The sequence below is a fragment of the Notamacropus eugenii genome, chromosome 2 (genome assembly GCF_028372415.1).
Source record: "Notamacropus eugenii isolate mMacEug1 chromosome 2, mMacEug1.pri_v2, whole genome shotgun sequence".
Taxonomy (NCBI): domain Eukaryota; kingdom Metazoa; phylum Chordata; class Mammalia; order Diprotodontia; family Macropodidae; genus Notamacropus; species Notamacropus eugenii.
The window spans coordinates 4,843,100-4,861,900 of NC_092873.1; positions in this window are offsets into that span (position 1 = coordinate 4,843,100).

An 18,801-nucleotide genomic window follows, 5' to 3' on the forward strand; every position below is an offset into this window, starting at 1 on the left:
TGAAAGTCAAATTTTCTCTTCAGTTCTGGTCTTTTCATCATGAATGCTTGAAAGTCCTCTATATCGTTGAAAGACCATTTATTCCCTTGAAGCATTATACTCAATTTTGCTGGGTACGTGATTCTTGGTTTTAATCCTAGTTCCTTTGACTTCTGGAATATCCTGTTCCAAGCCCTTTGATCTCTTAATGTTGAAGCTGCCAGATACTGTGTTATCCTGATTGTATTTCCACAATACTCAAATTATTTCTTTCTAGCTGCTTGCAGTATTTTTTCCTTGACCTGGGAACTCTGAAATTTGGCCACAATATCCCTAGGAGTTTCTCTTTTCAGGTTTCTTTCAGGAAGTGATCTGTGGATTCTTTCAATATTTATTTTGCCCTCTGGTTTTATAATATCAGGACAGTTTTCCTCCATAATTTCATGGAAGATAATGTCTAGGCTATTTTTTTTTTTGATCATGGCTTTCAGGTAGTCCCATAATTTTTAAATTGTCTTTCCTGGATCTATTTTCCAGGTCAGTTGTTTTTCCAATGAGATGTTTCACATTGTCTTCTGTTTTTTCAATCTTTTGGTTTTGTTTTTTAACTGCTTGGTTTATCTCATAGTCATTCATTTCCCTGAATTCAATTCTTTCTTTCAGAGAACTATTTTGTTCAGTGAGCTTTTGAACCTTCTCCTCCATTTGGTTAATTCTACTTTTTAATGCCTCCTCATTGGCTTTTTGGACCTCATTTTCCAATTGAGTTAGCCTCTTTTTAAAGGTGTTATTTTCCTGAGCATTTTTTTAGTTTTCTTTTAGCAAGCTGCTGACTGGCTTTTCAAACTCTTACACTGCCTAAGCCCAGTTTAAGTTCACTTTGGAGGCCCTGGGGGCAAGGGTCTTAACTTCCTGTGACAGTAAGCCTTGTTCTTCCTCAGGAGAAAAAGATGAGAGGAGACACCTGTTCACCAAGAAAGTAACCTTCTATGGTCTTATTTTTTTCCCCCTTTTTTGGGCATTTTCCCAGCCAGTTACTTGACTTCTTTTTTTTTCTTTTTTTAAAATTTATTTATTTATTTAACTTTTGAACATTCATTTCCACAAAATTTTGGGTTCCAAATTTTCTCCCCATTTCTCCCCTCCCCCACCCCAAAACGCTGAGAGTTCTAATTGCCCTTATCACCAATCTGCCCTCTCTTCTAACATCCTTCCCTTCCTTTATCCCCATCTTCTCTTTTGTCCTGTAGGGCAAGATAACTTTCTATACCCCATTATCTGTGTTTCTATTTCCTAGTTGCAAGAACAGTACTCAACAGTTATTCCTAAAACTTTGAGTTCCAACTTCTCCGCATCCCTCCCTCCCCACCCACTCCCTTTGGGAAGGCAGGCAATTCAATATAGGCCATATCTGTGTAGTTTTGCAAATGACTTCCATAATAGTCGTGTTATGTATGACTAACTATATATAATTCCCTCCATCCTATCCTGTCCCCCATTGCTTCTATTCTGTTTTGATCCTGTCCCTCCTCAAGAGTGTTGACTTCAAATTGCTCCCTCCTTCCACTACCCTCCCTTCTATCATCCCCCCCACTCTGCTGATCTCCTTCTCCCCCACTTTCCTGTATTGTAAGATAGGTTTTCATACCAAAATGAGTGTGCATTTTATTCCTTCCTTTAGTCGAATGTGATGAGAGTAAGCTTCATGTTTTTTCTCTCACCTCCCCTCTTTTTCCCTCCACTGAAAAGTCTTTTATTTGCCTCTTTTATGAGAGATAACCTGCCCCATTCCATTTCTCCTCCTAATATATTTCTCTCACTGCTTAATTTCATTTTTTTAAGATATGATCCCATCCTATTCAATTCACCCTGTGCTCTCTGTCTCTGTGTGTGTGTGTGTGTGTGTGTGTGTGTGTGTGTGTGTGTGTGTGTGTGTAATCTCACCAACTACCCAGATACCGAAAAAAGTTTCAAGAGTTACAAATATTGTCTTTCCCTGTAGGAATGTAAACAGTTCAACTTTAGTAAGTCCCTTATGACTTCTCTTTGCTGTTTACCCTTTCATGCTTCTCTTCATTCTTGTGTTTGAAGGTCAAATTTTCTTTTCAGCTCTGCTCTTTTTATCAATAATGCTTGAAAGTCCTCTATTCTCCTGAAGTATTATACTCAGTTTTGCTGGGTAGGTGATTCTTGGCTTTAGTCCTAGTTCCTTTGACTTCTGGAATATCCTATTCCATGCCCTTTGATCCCTTAATATAGAAGCTACTAGATCTTGTGTTATCCTGATTGTATTTCCACAATAGTTGAATTGTTTCTTTCTAGCTGCTTGCAATATTTTCTCCTTGACCAGAGAACTCTGGAATTTGGCCACAATGTTCCTAGGAGTTTCTCTTTTTGGATCTCTTTCAGGTGGTGATCTGTGGATTCCTTGAATACTTATTTTGCCCTCTGGTTCTAGAATCTCAGGGCAGTTTTCCTTGATAATTTCATGAAAGGTGATGTCTAGGCTCTTTTTTTTGGTCATGGCTTTCAGATAGTCCCATAATTTTTAAATTGTCTCTCCTGGATCTATTTTCCAGGTCAGTTGTTTTTCCAATGAGATATTTCACATTATCTTCCATTTTTTCATTCTTTTGGTTTTGTTTTGTGATTTCTTGGTTTCTCATAAAGTCATTAGTGTCCATCTGTTCCATTCTAATTTTGAAAGAACTATTTTCTTCAGTGAGTTTTTGAACCTCCTTTTCCATTTGGCTAATTCTGCTTTTGAAAGCATTCTTCTCCTCATTGGCTTTTTGAACCTCTTTTGCCAGTTGTTAGCCTATTTTTCAAGGTGTTATTTTCTTCAGCATTTTTTTTTGGATGTCCTTTTTCAAGGTGTTGACCCACTTTTCATGCTTGTCTTGCGTCTCTCTCATTTCTCTTCCCAGTTTTTCCTCCACCTCTCTTACTTGATTTTCAAAATCCTTTTTGAGGTCTTCCATGGCCTGAGCCCACTGAATATTTATTTTGGGTGTTTGGGATACAGAAGCCTTGACTTTCATGTCTTTCCCTGATGGTAAGCATTGTTATTCCTCATCTGAAAGGATAGGAGGAGATATCTATTCACCAAGAAAGTACTCCTCTATAGTCTTATTTTTTCCCCCTTTTTTGGGCATTTTCCCATCCAGTTACTTGACTTTTGGGTCCTTTGTCAAGAGTAGCGTATACTCTGGAGACCTATAAGATATCGGTTCCTCCAGGGTGGCACAATCAAGTGTGTACTTGTCTGGGCACAGGGAAGGATTTTTGTGCCCAGAATCTTATCAGCGTTTCCTCTCCACAGGCACCTGACTTCCAGTTCTGCCAAGCTAGCACTGGGGCGGGGGTGGGATTCAGTCAAGTTGTGAGGGCAGGGCCTCCATTCAGTTCGAGACAAAGACCAGCTGCCTCAGGGCATCTACACAGGGCTGAGGTAAGACTCTGCTCTTCAGTGCCCCCAGGGGTTTTTACGATCCAGCTATGGTCTCAGGCTGCTCTAGGGGCTGGCCTGAGAAGTCTTGCTGCCTGCCTGATGTGAAGGCCCTTCTCCCTTCCTGGCCAGCTGAATAAGCCCCTTCACTGACCTTTGGCGCCTGTGGGTTGAGGGATCTGCAGACCCTCTGCTGCTGGGACTGGGGATCTCTTGAGTCGAGATTCCACCCCAGAGGGCTGTTCAATGGTCATGCGTGCGTGGCCAAGGCTGGGCTGGGCTCCATGCTCTGAGCTCCGCTCTGCATCTGGTGCAACTGACATTTCCTGTAGGTCTTTCAGGTCTGTTGTTCTCCACTTCTGCTGCTCCAAAAATTTGTTGAGAGTCCCTCTCTACAGGTGTTTCATGGGCTGTGTATGGGCAGCCTCTCTATGTGTGTCTTTCTACTCTGCCATCTTGGCTCCACCCCAGTTACTTGATTTCTGAATCCTTTGTCAAGAGATTCGACTCAGCTGCTCAGTTCCCCTAGGCTTTGGGTGGGGGCAGGGCCATCACTCAGGGCTGGGATTTAGATTAGCTGCTCCCTACCACCAGAGGTTTTAAGCTGAGCTACCTGGACAATGGACCCAGGTTACTTCCCAGCCTCCATAGCTGCCTGCAGTCTGCTGCCATGGCCTCTGCCACTGTCTGGGGCTATTGCTGGAGGAACCCCTTCCCCTCTCACTCAGCTGGGAAAGCCCTCCCACACTGATCTTTGGAGCTTTCTTTGTCACTTGTGGGTTGAGGGATCTGGGACCCTCCCTGCTGGGAATTCTGCTCTGGAAGCCTGTTCCAGTCCTGCTCCTCCCCACGCCACATGGCCAGGGCTGGGTTCCACTCTGTCCAGCATCCCATGAGATAGACCTTTCCTCTGGGCCTTCCAGGTTACTTTTGGCTGGAAACCTGTTTTGCTCTGTTGTTCTATGGCTTTTGCTGCTCTAGACTTTGTTGACAGTCATTTTTAACAGGTATTTTGTGAACTGTGGGGGAAGCACTAGAGTATATGCATCTTTCTACTCTGCCATCTTGATTCTGACCCCACAGTTTCTACTCTTATAGACATCAAATTAACATCAAGAAATGGAATCTAAGTACTAAAGCCTTTTTTATTCCAGAGCTTTCAGAAAGTAAAAATACTCTCCATTTAAAAAATCTTGTAAATTCCATGATTTGCAATTTCATCAAAGTTATAGTGAAATGTTCTGCACAGGACAACAGATATCAGGCAGCTAGGTGGTGTAGTCCATAGAGCCTAGAATCAGGAAGATGAGTTCAGATCAGGCTTAAACACTCCCTGTCTATGTGACCCTGGGCAAGTCACAGTACTCTGTTTGCCTCAGTTTCCTCATCTATAAAATGAGCTGGAGAAGGAAGTGGCAAACCACTCCAGTATCTTTGCCAAGAAAACCCCAAATGGGGTCACGCAGAATTGGACATGACTGAAAAGCCGCTAAGCAACAACAAACCTATCATATATGTACAAAGCCAATGAATGCCATAGGCATTAGTAACAGATGAAAAGAATATGTCTATGACTAAGTGAGTAAAGTGTCTAGTTTGATATTCTGTGACTCCAAGATGGTAAACCACTCGTCTATACAAAAGTTCTAGCTGTAGAATTTGGAATAGGAGCTCTTCTGCTTCTGATTGGCACATCATCTGTTGTTTAAAAGTGTGAAATTATATAGACATTTGAGAGAGGTCGTGCAAAACTATTATATTTACAAAAGTGACACAAAAGTGAATTGAACAGATTATGCATCAGCACACTTCACATCTTCCAAAGAAAAGGTATTCTAACACTACAGAACTGAAAAAAAAAGCCAACTTCAACAGGCAGCTGGTAAGAGCACAAACTTCACAAAAGGTTACATAAGAGTGGGCAGATACTGCCCAAGTCAAATTCTATTGTTAAAGCTGAAAAAGTTTAATGCCATTCAAATTTAAGAATAGAGAGAAATCTTTCAGAATCCCACTGTGTGGTGTGTGTGTGTTTTCATTTTAAAATACATGATCTAATTAATAACATTTTGTCTTAAGCCTCTGTTTTACAAAACCAAACAGGAAAAAAAAAAGGGTAACACAATAGGTTATATTAAATAACATATAATGCTATAATTGAGATGAATAAAGAAAACCAAAACAGTGAAACTGTAAAACTTGCTTGTTGCTTGCTAGAATTAGTCCTACACTAAGGAATAAGTATATACACATTTATTTTCAAGTAGATTGCTTTACATTGCTTTAACACATGTCCTTTTTGTTAGTGCATCATTCAGCTAGTCCAAAGTCATGCAATTTATTCATTTTTAAAATTTAATTTTTGTTGCACTTTAAATTCAGAATTATCTCCCTCCCTCTTTACCCTGTATAGAGAAGTTTGTCATTTGACAGATTGATAAATATATGTGAAACAATACTATGCATACTTCTATTTCTCTAGAAGCCAGGTAGTATGTTCATTCCTAGATCTTTCGTAGTTGATTTGAGTTTTTATGTTATTCACAATAACTTGGTTGTTCACAATTATTACTTGTAAGTATTTTTTTAATTTTATATTTGAATTTAGATTTGAATACTAAAACTTAAATGCATAGTAAGAAAAGAAAAAGAAACATATTACAAATTTAAATATTAAGACTTAAATATAAAATAGTAAAAGAAAAAACATATCATGTGCACAGCAAAACCATAAGAAAGGATTCAAAATATGCAGCAGTAAGTTTCCACTTCAAGAAAGCCTATAAATTAAATGCTACAAGTTGTATCAAAAGCTGTCCATCTTTTCTTTGCTTCTTTGTAGGTTTTCTTTCATTATTTACTGGATTCGTTTTACTTTGTTCATTTCCACCACACACACATACACACCTTTTTCCTCCTTCCCACCAGGCTATAATTAAGCATGGATATATGTTGGGGGTGTAAGCTCAGTTCCAGGTGGACAGTCTCAGGCAGGTAAAAGTGAGGACTTCTAAATCTTAGAGTTCTCATGAGGCCCCCCCCAGGGAACAGCTGGGAATTGAGGTGTGAGACCCGGGCTATCTCGTGCATTTCCGCCTCTTCCCCGTGGGAAACTTGCTGGGGAGAGCATCCCGCCCTCGAGATTAATCCATGGTCTAAGCACACCTATTGTTGTCTAGCTAAGGGGTGAGAACAGGCACGGTATTCAGGTGCAAACTATGTGGCGGGAGAGCTTAAGTAGGGTCAGGAAAGCCTGAAGGGGCTCTTAGCGCTGAGGGGCCCTTAGAGGACAGAAGGCCCCTCTCCCCTCTCCCCTGTCCCCTGTCCCACTCCCACTTCCATTCTCTTACTGTAAGATCTTTGCCTCCTTGGGAAGAGGATTCCTCTCTCCTGAGGAAGAATTCACCCTGCACATGTAACCAAGACCCTGAATAAAGCCTAACCCTTGTTCAACTCTGGAAAGTCCCTTCTCTCACACGTTTATCCGGTTTGGCCAGCTGAAGACCTGTGACAGGTAAGGAAAGACTCGGGTAGCCCTTAGGCCTCTAGGCCTGACAGATATATTTATATAAGGATATTGATACACACATACATGTACATATATATATACACACATATACATATGTACATATATATAGGAACCTGTACTTTACCTAAGAAGTTCTCCTTCTTATCTTTATTTTTTATGTTTGTGCCTATCTATTATTTCCAATTCCTTCTGACTCCTCTACATTGCTTCGACCTGATACCTTGCCCTCCTATTTGCTTTACCTACGCCCCCTGTAAGGATCCCTCCCTTATCCTCCTATTCCCATAAATCTAAACACCCTTTTCACCTATTCCCTCACCCTCCCCTCTAAAGATCCCTCCATTATCCTCTACTCCTTCCCTATCCCCTTAACATTTTATTTCTTTCTAAATTTAGAAGACTTTTATACACTTCTAAAGGTATATGAATTGTTCCCTCTTGAACCTTTTCCTGATGAATGTAGGTTTCCAGAACTACCAGATCTTCTCCCCCATCTAATTCCTCTGTTTTGGTTTTTCTCTCACACCTCATTTATATGAGATAAAGAATCATTTTAGCTATACCTTAATGAGTTTAGTTTAAGGATGAATGTTAATCCAGCTGTATAAGTGAGTTAAAAAAAAATCTGATCTGCTAGACCTTCTTTCTTTTTTCTACGTAAATCATATTAAGGCTCAGTTTAATTATTTTAGAATACTTGAGTTCCCTACAGAATCACCATTACAAAGATTAAGAACTATTAACATAATTTGACATATTATTAAAAAGAAAAAATCAAGCACTTATTTTATGCAAAATATGGAAAATGTGTAATACTGAAAATTAGATAAAATTCTTTCCATTTTGATTATCCTGAAGCTGACCTCATTTTTTTCTCAATAGTATTTTATTTTTTTCCAATTGCATGTAAAGATAGTTTTTGACATTCATTTTTGAAAGATTTTGAGCTCTAATTTTTTCCCTCTTCCTCTCTTCCCTCCTACTCTCCCCAAGACACCAAGAAATCTGATATAGGTTATACATGTATAATTATTTTAAGCATATTTCCACGTTAGTCAAGTTGTGAAAAAAGAGTTAGAACCAAAAGGAAAAATCACAAGAAAGAAAAAAAAATTAAACAAAAAACCCAGCTAACCCCTAATCTGGAGGTTTTTACTCTTCATGGGGACCAAATCTTGTCCCAAGATTTTTCTTCAGATTTTCTCCAGCTGTCCCAAGAAGACCTCTGTTCTTCCCCTTCTCTTCTTTATTTTCACCACTCTATGTTTGTCCTGAGATGCTGTTTTATTTCTTTTGTGGAGGAAAATCTTAAGAGCTTGAAATTTCCTGACCCACTATGCAATCTTTCCAGAATCTTCTCCCCCCAAATTATTCTTTGAACAATATTGCTTTTACCATACACAACATTCTCTTGGTTCTACTTATTTCACTTTTCATTATTTCATGAGAATCTTTCCATGTTTTTCAAATATCAATCAGTTCATCATTTCTTACAGTACAATAGTATTCCATTATATTCATATACCACAACTTGTTCCGCCATTCCTCATTTGATGGGCATCTCCTCAATTTCCAGTTCTTTACCACTCTAAAGATAGCTGCTATAAACATTTTAGAATATTTTCTTCCTTTTTCCCTGATCGTCTTGGGAAACAGATGTAATAATGGTATTCTGAGCCAAAGGGTATAGCTCTTTGGGTATAATTTCAAATTGTTCTCCAAAATGGTTGGATCAGTTCACAGTTCCACCAACAATGTGTTGATCTCCCATTTTTCCACATCCCCTCCAATATTTGTACAAAAACCTTTAAATTTAATGAAAAAAACTATTATTTACTTTACATCTCACATTGCTGTCTCTTGTTTATTCAAAAATTCTTCTCTTATCCATAATTCTAATGACTGTCATTTCAGCCAGTCTGATAGGTGTGAAATGTTATCTCAAGTTTGTTTTAGTTTGTGAATATTTCTGTAGTCAATAATGATTTAGAATATTTTTTTCATATGACTACAGAAAGTTTTGATTTCTTCATTAGCAAACTGCTTATTCATATTCTGTGACCACTTATCAACTTGAGAATTGGACACATTTTATAAAATTTTCTATGCATTTGAGATATGAGACTTTTATCTAAGAAACTATATCATTTCTCCCCAATTTTATGCTTTTCTTCTAATTTTGGCTACATTCATTTTATTTGTACAAAAACCTTTTAATTTAATGTAATCAAAATTATCCATTTTACATCTCATAATGTTCTCTATCTCTTGTTTATTCATAAATTCTTTTCTTATTTATAAGTCTGATAGGTAATATGTTCCATGTTCATCTAATTTTCTTATGATATCACCCTTTATACTTAGGTCATGTATCCATTTTGACCTAATCTTGGTAAATGATGTAAGATATTGGTTTACACCCAGTTTCTGCCAGACTGCTTTCCAGTTTTCCTAACATTTAAAAGAAAAAAATAAGTAGTGTATTCTTTTCCACAAAGCATAAATGTTTACATTTATCAAACACAAAATTACTATAATATAGTTTAAGATCTGGTACTGCTAAACTTTGTTTATATTTTTTTCCATTAAAATCCTTTTGTATTCTTCACCTTTTGTTCATTTATTTCATCTTATGAATGTTTATTTGTACTAAAACAATTTGCAGGTTCCACTTTTCCTTCCCAAAATTTCAGTATTTTATAACTTTATAAAGCATGGGTTCCTTTTATTTGGATCTTTTCTAACTTTAGTACCCTCTATTAGGTGTGCATACAAATATATTTTCAAAACCCAAATGTATTTAAATATATATTCTTATTTAATTCTATTTTCAACAATTCTTTCTCTAGCTTACTTATAGCCTTATTATACAATTTCAACTTATTTTCACTAACCCATATATTTCAAAACATTTTACTGTATTTCTAATTTACCTAAACAACTGATTCAAGCTGCAGTAGTGTCACTAAATATGACTTGCTTTCTGATTTCAAAACAAGTTATTTTTTCTGGGAGCACTTTGAGAATCACCTTCAATCTGAGATCACTAAACAGCAATTGCTTGGCCCCCTTAGGTTGGTTGTTTAAAAGCAGCAATCTACAGAAAAACAAATGCACTCCAATTCTACTCACTTTTATTTTGAAGATGGTCTAAAACTTCCTTTTCTGCTTTCTAATAATAAAAATTCCTTCCTGAAATAAACTTGTACCAACTTAAAAACCAATTTAACAGACTGTTGCCCCAAAACTTCACACTTGGAGATTAGCTAACTGAAACCTCTTCAGGCTTAGCAAATATATTTCCTTTTTAAATTTGGAGTTGTGAAATTATTTAAGGCAGCTCACAAGAGTTTTATTCTAATTTCTCCTATACTTTTTCCTGAGTTTTTATTATTTTATTATCATTTTTTAATATTTTTATTATTCTTTATTTTTATATTTTTATTTATCATTTTATATTTTATTATTATTATTTTATTTTTATTATTTTAACACTTTTCCTGAATTATTTCACTTAATCTCTCCTGAACATATCTCATAATAAATAAAAAAAATTTCTCAAAATTCAAACTACAGTTTAAAATTAGTCCCTATTTACTTTAAAGGTCCATTTTAGGGAATAACTGATTTGTGAATTTTTGGTTTTCTTTCATCTTTACAATTTGCTAGTACCCTATAAGCTCATCAAAATACTTTATAAAGACATCAAAATTATGTTGAGAAATTAAAAAAATCATTATCCCCTTTTCACAAATTTAGTCTCCAATTGGTTTTTCTGTCTTAGTTTTCAGTTTATTTCTGTATCTGTCTTTCATATCAGCAATCTGCAACATTCCAGTGTTGGAAACAGAGGGAAAAAAAGAGAGATTTGTCTATTTTAAGACTCTTGAAAGTTTATGTTTTTATAGCTTCTTTCTTTTGGTTGATCACATCAAAAGAAAAGGCAGAGGCAAAAAACCCATTAGCTATGATTTAGCATAAAACACAAATAACATAATATAGACAAAACAGACACTAGTAGCATTCTCTTAAAAGATTTTCCTAATTGCATAAGGTCCCTTTGTGTCTGAAGTAAGGAATCCACTCTTCCTAAACTTAGTTTCATCATTTACAAAATAAGCAGGTAGAAAACAAGACACAACATTAAATGAGACCTGAATTACTCCTAAGTTTTTTCTCTAAGAGATTTTGAAGTCAAGATCTTACCTGACTCCTCTATTAAGTATAGAACTTATGATCACACTGTGGCTGGGGTTCTACTGGCAATCTAAGATAACTCTTCTGTTTCCTAATTATGTTAATGATTTTAGAATCTCACCAAAAAAAATGTAATTTAGTAACAATACAAAATTGCTTTGGTTTCATTTGCCAATTTTGTTCATGCATTTAAAGTGCACTTTCTATTTAGAACAAGTCCCTAAAAGACAGAAGAGCTGGTTAAATTTCCATTTCTTTAGACTTTTTGCCAAAGTATAATCACAGGAAGAAAAACGGAGAGTGATGAAGAATTTAGCAATATCAGCAGTTCATTGTGTCTAAGCTAATTTGGGGAGATTGTTCAGTAAAATTTCACAACTTTTTAAGTACTCAAAAGTTCCAAGCTTTGGTCAAAACAAAAAAACCCTTGTCTTCTCAAGCTGAACTGTACACAGTTTAATAGCTCTTTCTTTAGTCATCCCAGGACAGAGAATCCAGTCTTGCCCCATGGGGATGCCGTAAGATACATTTCTCCTCTTAGGCCTGACCCCATCTCTCTTAGGGGTATCCTCAACCAACAGTGGCACTCCTCAGAGGAACTTCTGAGAGAATTGCACTAGCCTTTTTGGCTTATTCCATCCGAGAAATTTCCCACTGAAGATGTTAGAGATGTCCCCACCCACCCCTTCGATTATGAATCATGGGAGGCAATCTGTTATCCTTCTGAGATTCGCCTATATGGAAGTTTTTTCTCCTACAGCTAACACTGCGTATTCAGGAATTCATTTTGGTGAATTCTCCAAAACTTCCAATTTTTGATTTCTAGGCCTAACCTCTAGAATCCTTATACTGGTCTACTGGGGTCCAAAGGTTTTCTCTAAGCGAACATTCAGCAAAATTTATGCCAGCTTTCCTTCAAAACTTCCTAAAAATTTAGCTTTGATTGTCCTAAGAACATAAGCGACAACCTTTCTCATTAAATGAAAGGGAGACTTCTTTCTTCATCTCTGTAAACTATTACGAGACTTCTTCTCAGATCAGAAAAGGGTGGGATTGTTCTCAGGCATCCCAAGGCATGGTCAGATGCCTTGAAGACTTACTGAGTTCCCCCATGATCAGTATGAAAGATTGTTTTCTAATGACAAAAATGGTTTAATTACTCCTTGTTAAAAGAATTTAAAGGCAAAAAAACCAATAACCTGTTTTAACCCTGCCAATGAGAAGTTTCAAAATTAGCTAGGTGGAAAAGGAAGAACTAGTAATTCCAGTACTGAATCTCTAACAAAAAGAAAATAAAGAAAATGGAGGAAAAAGTTAAAAAAAAAAAAGTAGTGTATATTTAAAAAGCTGGAATTATGGTTATATAGAATTTGAGTACTCTGGAGTTTACAAATTTAGAAAAATTAGTCACAAATTTAAACCATTCCTCTTAGTCCCACCAGGGACCCTTCTTACAGAAGATGAATTTAGGGTAAATCAAGGCAGATTGATCAATCTTCAATTCAGAGAGACTTACCTTAGGCTCAGACAGTTTGGGTACAGACAGTGAGAGAAATCCAACCTCCCAAGTCTGGTGTCCACAGGGAGCCACTGACAAAAATTCAAACTGGTGTTCATTTTCTTTTCCCTTGCAGGGGGTGGCCTAAATAGGTTGAGTTTCATGCACCGTTGTCCCATCTTAGGATGCCAATAATGTAGTGATTAAAATTGGCCAAACACTGAAGCAGAGCTCTAGAATCCATGGTCCCCTCTAATGAAGAGAACCTCAGATCTTCCTCATGGTCTGAGATACCCCTTTCAGGGTTTTTTATTGTTTGTATGTATGTATGTATTGTGTGGGTATATATATGTATATGTGTGTATATATATTTTATAGGGTTTGGTACCCAAATATGCAAAAGAGACATGGTAAAATATAGAATCTCACTGATTGACAGACCTTGCTCTTGAGAGCCAAAAATGATGTATGAGCAGGAGGGCTCACAGATTAGGTGAAACATCGGTCACCTACTCATGCTGGACAAGAGAGAATAGTCCAGAGGTACAAAAATAAGTTGGGAGACTTTCCAAAGCTTCAAGGCATCTCATCCTTAATGGATGAGTAAAACAAAATGGAGCTATCTTGTGGTTGTGCAAGTGAGCTTCACAACTGATAAACTAGTAAACACTATATTAAAGTTTGAGGAATACTATAACAACCTATCTCATTTGATTATCCTTAAGTCAGAATATATTGGTTCTCTTTTCTTCTCTTGGCATTTTTTCTGGAGTTGTCAGGCAGCAAACACCACGTCTACTGTTCCTTGGCCCTTTCTGAAGCCACACTGGCTCTCCATGGCTGTCTTCCAGGTGAAGGATCAGCTGATTAAGGAAGAGTCTGGAAAGAATCTTGCCAGCAATGAGTAAGAGAGAGAGACCTTGTAATGCTAATGAGATTAAACATCTTCCCCACCCATTAATGGGCCTGCCCATTAAGGGAAGCTGGATTAAGGTACCTCCACACCTTTTCTTAATTTCTAATGAGGCACTGGTTCTCAAGGATTATGATACACTTTGACTCTGAAAAAATGTATAAATACCCTGAGGTGATGTTTTACTTTGGGGCTGATTCATTGGAAGTATTTGTTTGACCAGAGGAGACTTTAGGCAGCCAGTAAGAAGTGGGGGGGAGGGGGACCCTTTGAAAACCTAGATGTTGGTGCTTCTGTCTCTGGTAACTATGTATGTATGTAATGGTCAGACAGTTGAATCTGTCTGTTGATCTGTGATGTATGTATTGCTTATGGTCAGGCATCTGGAAGCCCTGTCTGTTGGTTGATCTTTATTTCTCTCTTTGTATTTTCTCTGAAGTTCAGAGTGCTGATTTTTTCCCCCTGAAATAAGTGAATGATGTGTATATCTATATACTTATAGATATAGATATAGATAAATAGATAGATAGATCTATATCTGCTTGATTAAAGTGATTGTTGACTTTGAAGTTGTTTTCCTTTTAGAAATGCACATGTAAGAACCTGTACAGCAGGCAATCTCGGATGTGTCAGGGTGCTTGCTTTTACAAACCCCCACTCCATGATTGTCCTAGGGTAATCTATTTCCTTACTTTATAAAGATGGAAAATGGAGGAGTCCTTGAACCCCAGGGGGGCAAATTCCTCTTGTCATACAACTCAGAAAATTTCAATGTTTTTGTATGAGCAGTGGACCCCCTACCATGTAAATCTCAGTTGTATCAACTCTGCCTATAACTTGTTATGTGATTTTTGTCAACTTCTATATCACTTGTACTTTCTCCATCTATAAAATCAAGGAATTGGACTACATGACCACTCAGTTCCCTGACAGCTCTTATTATCTCTGAATCTACAAAAGTGTGATCTTGTCAGCAGAGTTTTTTGTTTCCTGGAATTGTCCACAAGAGATTCCTGCTATCCCAGAAACCTAATTAGGATAGCCTTGTGTTTCCTTTAGGATCAAGGCAACAGGCTCAGGGTCAAGTCCACAAACTCACACATATTAATACTTAAGAGTCAAGTATTTGATAGCCATAAGGAGGAAGTCTGCTTGGTGTGAACTTTATTCAGATCATTAGCTAGGGCATATCAATTTAATATAATTTACTTCAGATCAAAAAATGTTTATTAAGCACTTGATATATGCTGCCTGGCAAAGCACAGGATACAAAGTTTATTATCGTTATCATTAGCCGCATCAATGAGCATTAAGTGCTTATCATGTGCTAGGAGTTGTACTAAATAGTGGGTAAACAGAGAAAGGTAAAATGTGTACTGGGCCTCAAGGTGCTAGTATTCTAATAAGACCCTGTGTTCCAGGTCTTTAGAATTGTCAGGAAAAAAATAATACTAATCCTATACTCTGCTTTTTTAGGCTTAGCTCTGCTGGAAACAATCTAATTTAATGAGAGAGACAGAGAGAGAGAGACAGAGAGACAGAGAGACAGAGACAGAGACAGAGACAGAGACAGAGAGAGGCAGAGACAGAGAGAGTTCAGGTAGCATAGTTCCACAAACTTCTGAGATGATTCTGCTCTGAGATTTTAGGTAATAGTTATAGGAATCCTAAGCATGGAAAAGCTACATTAAAACACAGTGTAGGTTGCTACTGAAGATGAATTGAGAGTTAGAATTCACTGTAGTCCTAGCTGGGTGATGAGTTGGGACTGCAGGGCAAAAAAAATCTTAATGGTTCTAACCTTTACTCAAATAAATTTTACTTCTGTGTCCACTCCTTAAGAACTTCTTTGAAAGAGAGGGCTTTTGAATCTATCAGCTGAAGTGAGGGAGACTTCTGGACAACTATACAGTGGCGCCAAGTCCCCTCCATTCTACTGGAGAGTTCAAAAGCTTTATCTCTGCTGAGGTGTCTCTTTTTCAGATCTATGAATTTTTCCAATTTGCCTTAGAGCCAAATAATATAACAAATTCTGACCTGTCTTAAACATCCAATTAAGAGTGACATATTTCACTTAAAATATGACCAAAATAACTACTTTTTGGTTATTTCCCATTATACAAAAACTTCTCTTTTAGGTGAGGCATGAGATAATTAAAATGCTAGTCAGCCTGCCTCTCTGATATGAGGGATAAAGCTTCCCTGATTTCTTCTTGTCTTTCTCTCCACCTTCCCAACCTGGCCAGAGTTAGAAGGTAGAAAGAGAGAGAATTTTACCAACAACTTTCCAAAACTTTTATGCTTTCCTTAAAATTGCATATACATTATTTCCTTGTATACCTTATCTGAAACTGCCTTTAGCAATATAAGATTAGTTTCTCTCTTTCTCCCATTATCCTCCCTGATGCTTCAGTCATCAGAGAGAAGGGACAAGGGGGAAGGAAAGAGAAAACATGGGAAAGAGATTAACACACAAACACACTCACACAGAACATAGAGACAGAATACATATACCGACAATAGGAAAGAATTCAAAAAACCGAGAAAAGATTGTCAGAAATCCTGTGCATAAATTAGACTTATGGCTTGATTTCTTTTACTTTGTTCCAAACATACTTTGTGAAATTCAAATTTCCACATTAAGTAATCTCCTTCAAGAGTGGTTTTATCTAGATTACACCAATCAGTGGGGCATAGGGCTGTCTGAGAAATGCTGTCTAGAAGAGACTGGATGTAAGGATTACTTGGTCCATAATTGATTGCCCCTTGTATTAATTCCTTTAAAAATTTAAAATCCAGAGGGGTGAATGCTCTTGCAACTCCTCCTGGGTTAATGGGATCTGGGGTTTCTGGAGGAGTATAGAATGGCAGCAGTTCTGTGGGAGCCAAGGGTTTCAGGGGTGCTGAGGCTTCCTCTGTCCAGGAATACATCTCTTCTCCCCCTTCCTCCTTCTCTGCATGCTCCTCTACCTGAGTGTTTCTGCCCTTAAAACATATCTGACCCATTGTTTACCTCTTATGAACAGAATCTTGCCTTTTGATTCTGTTAACGCAGTGAGCTCTCCCCTTAAGTCTGTAATTGCTGAGATTTTACTGTGCCTGCAAGAACCTTGGACAAAGTGAAATGCCCCTACAGGGGTTCTTCGAGGCTTCCCCTTATCTTAGTTGCCTTGTCACAACTCGGAGCTCCTTTCCAGGGGGCCACTATTGCTGAAAGACAAGTCCCTTTCCTGGATCATGTCTCTGCTTGGGCGCCAGATGTAGTGGACGGCCTGCGTCCCTACACAGCTTGGTGATGTGCTGAAGAAGAAAGACACGGGAGGCAGGAGAAGATAGACCAACTCCCTTTATTGATCTGATGGTCAGGGTATTTATAGACAGAAACTGCAAGCCTACGTGACATTCTGCTTGTCTCCTGCCCTAGTGACTTAATCAGTTTTATCTTAAAGACTGTGAGTCTAGAGGGCATCTATTTTACATATCCCTTGTTTTCTGTAATTCTCTTGTTTGTCTCGCGGAGACAGACAGCAACAACCGCGGGGCATGGAGAGCCATTCCAGATGATAATGAGCACAGTCTCAAAGAATAGTTTCCTGGAAGGTCTATTCTGGTCTTGTCAACTGCACTCCACCCTAGCCCTAAACAATTGAAGATGAATTGAGTAGCCAATTACTCTGGGCTCCTATCCCTACTCCTAGGGTAATCAAAGGGCCCTCTTTTCTTTTAAAGATACCTTCATTCTCAGTGCTTAGGGTGGGTCCCATTGCCAGTCAGCTTAGATGGGCAGATAAACCCGAGGTGCTCCAGACTAGAGTCAAGCTTGACTAATTTGATTAATTCATTTTCCTAAGAAAAGCTTTTTGGTATACAATTAATTACCCACCTTTCTTGTGGTCTCTTCCAAGGATTTTGAAAAGGGCTTTTTAGAACAGCACAATATTATTTAATATCTCTAGAAACATTCAAAAGAGGTTTTAAGTGCAATAATAGCTCATATTTTTAAGCACTCTTTCATCCTTCCAGGTTGCAACGATAAAGCTAGGAATCCTTTGGGAAAGAATACCATCTCCATCTTACATTTATGTGTTTTGGATGTAATGAAAACCAATGATGAAAGACAAGCCAAGAAACTACAAGAATTAATGGAAAATTCCCAATATGTTTTATAGGGATCTCATTTTATTTTCACAACAGTTATATATTTTATAAGTGAGGAAAGTGGGGCAGAGGGAAAGTTACTTTCACACAATTGCACAGTTAGAATTATTATCCCAACAATTATTTTTATATCTGAGCCACAATTTGAACTCAGGCCTTCCTGATTCCAAGTCTGGCTCTGTAGCTACTATATCTCCTAGATACCTCATAATACAACAGAACAGGGGCAGCTAAGTGGTGTAGTGGATGGAGTTTGAGGCCTGGAGCCAGGAAGACTCATCTGAGTGAATTCAAATCTTTCCTTAGATACTTCCTAGCTGTGCGAGCCCCAGCAAGTGACTTAGCCCTGTTTACCTCAATTTTCCCATCTGTCAGATAAATTGGAGAAGGAAATGACAAACCACTACTGTATCACTACCAAGAAAATCCCAAAATAGATTCAGGGAGAGTAGGACATGACTGACCAACAACAACAAAGTAACAGGAGACATGATCCACATATAGAAATAACTAATAAAATTGGAATATGGTAAGCACAGAGAAGAAATGAACATAGGCTATTTTGAGAAAGTCAAGGAAAAGAGATATTTAATTTTAAGAACTCCAATGCCCCAGGTCCTATCTTGGTCTTTGAAGACAGAGACAGATCCTTCTTCTCTGTAGAATGGGAGTGTCTATAGTTGCAGAATGATATTAATGTGGTCTGTATATAGCCCACAACACTTCTGAATGTGGCTTGAACCAAATTAAAATATAGTTTCTTTCTGATTTTAATTCATTCATATGTTAGTAAAACTGAATAAATAAAATATATATGTAAACAGAGGTGGTTTTCCGAGTCAATATGCAGCCTGCTGAGATCCTTATGTATATTTTAGTGGGCTCTATTACTGTTTGAATTTGACTCAACTGCTGTACACACTGCCAGCTTTGTTGATTTATTGGTAAGTTTGGCCTGTTTATTTTTCTTTGTTAAGAGGAAGGGTTTAATAGAGTTAGGGTACATAAGAAAATAGTTGTGATATAAGAGAAAAATCAAAAGAAGCATCAACAAAACTTTTAAAATTTAATTTGACTTT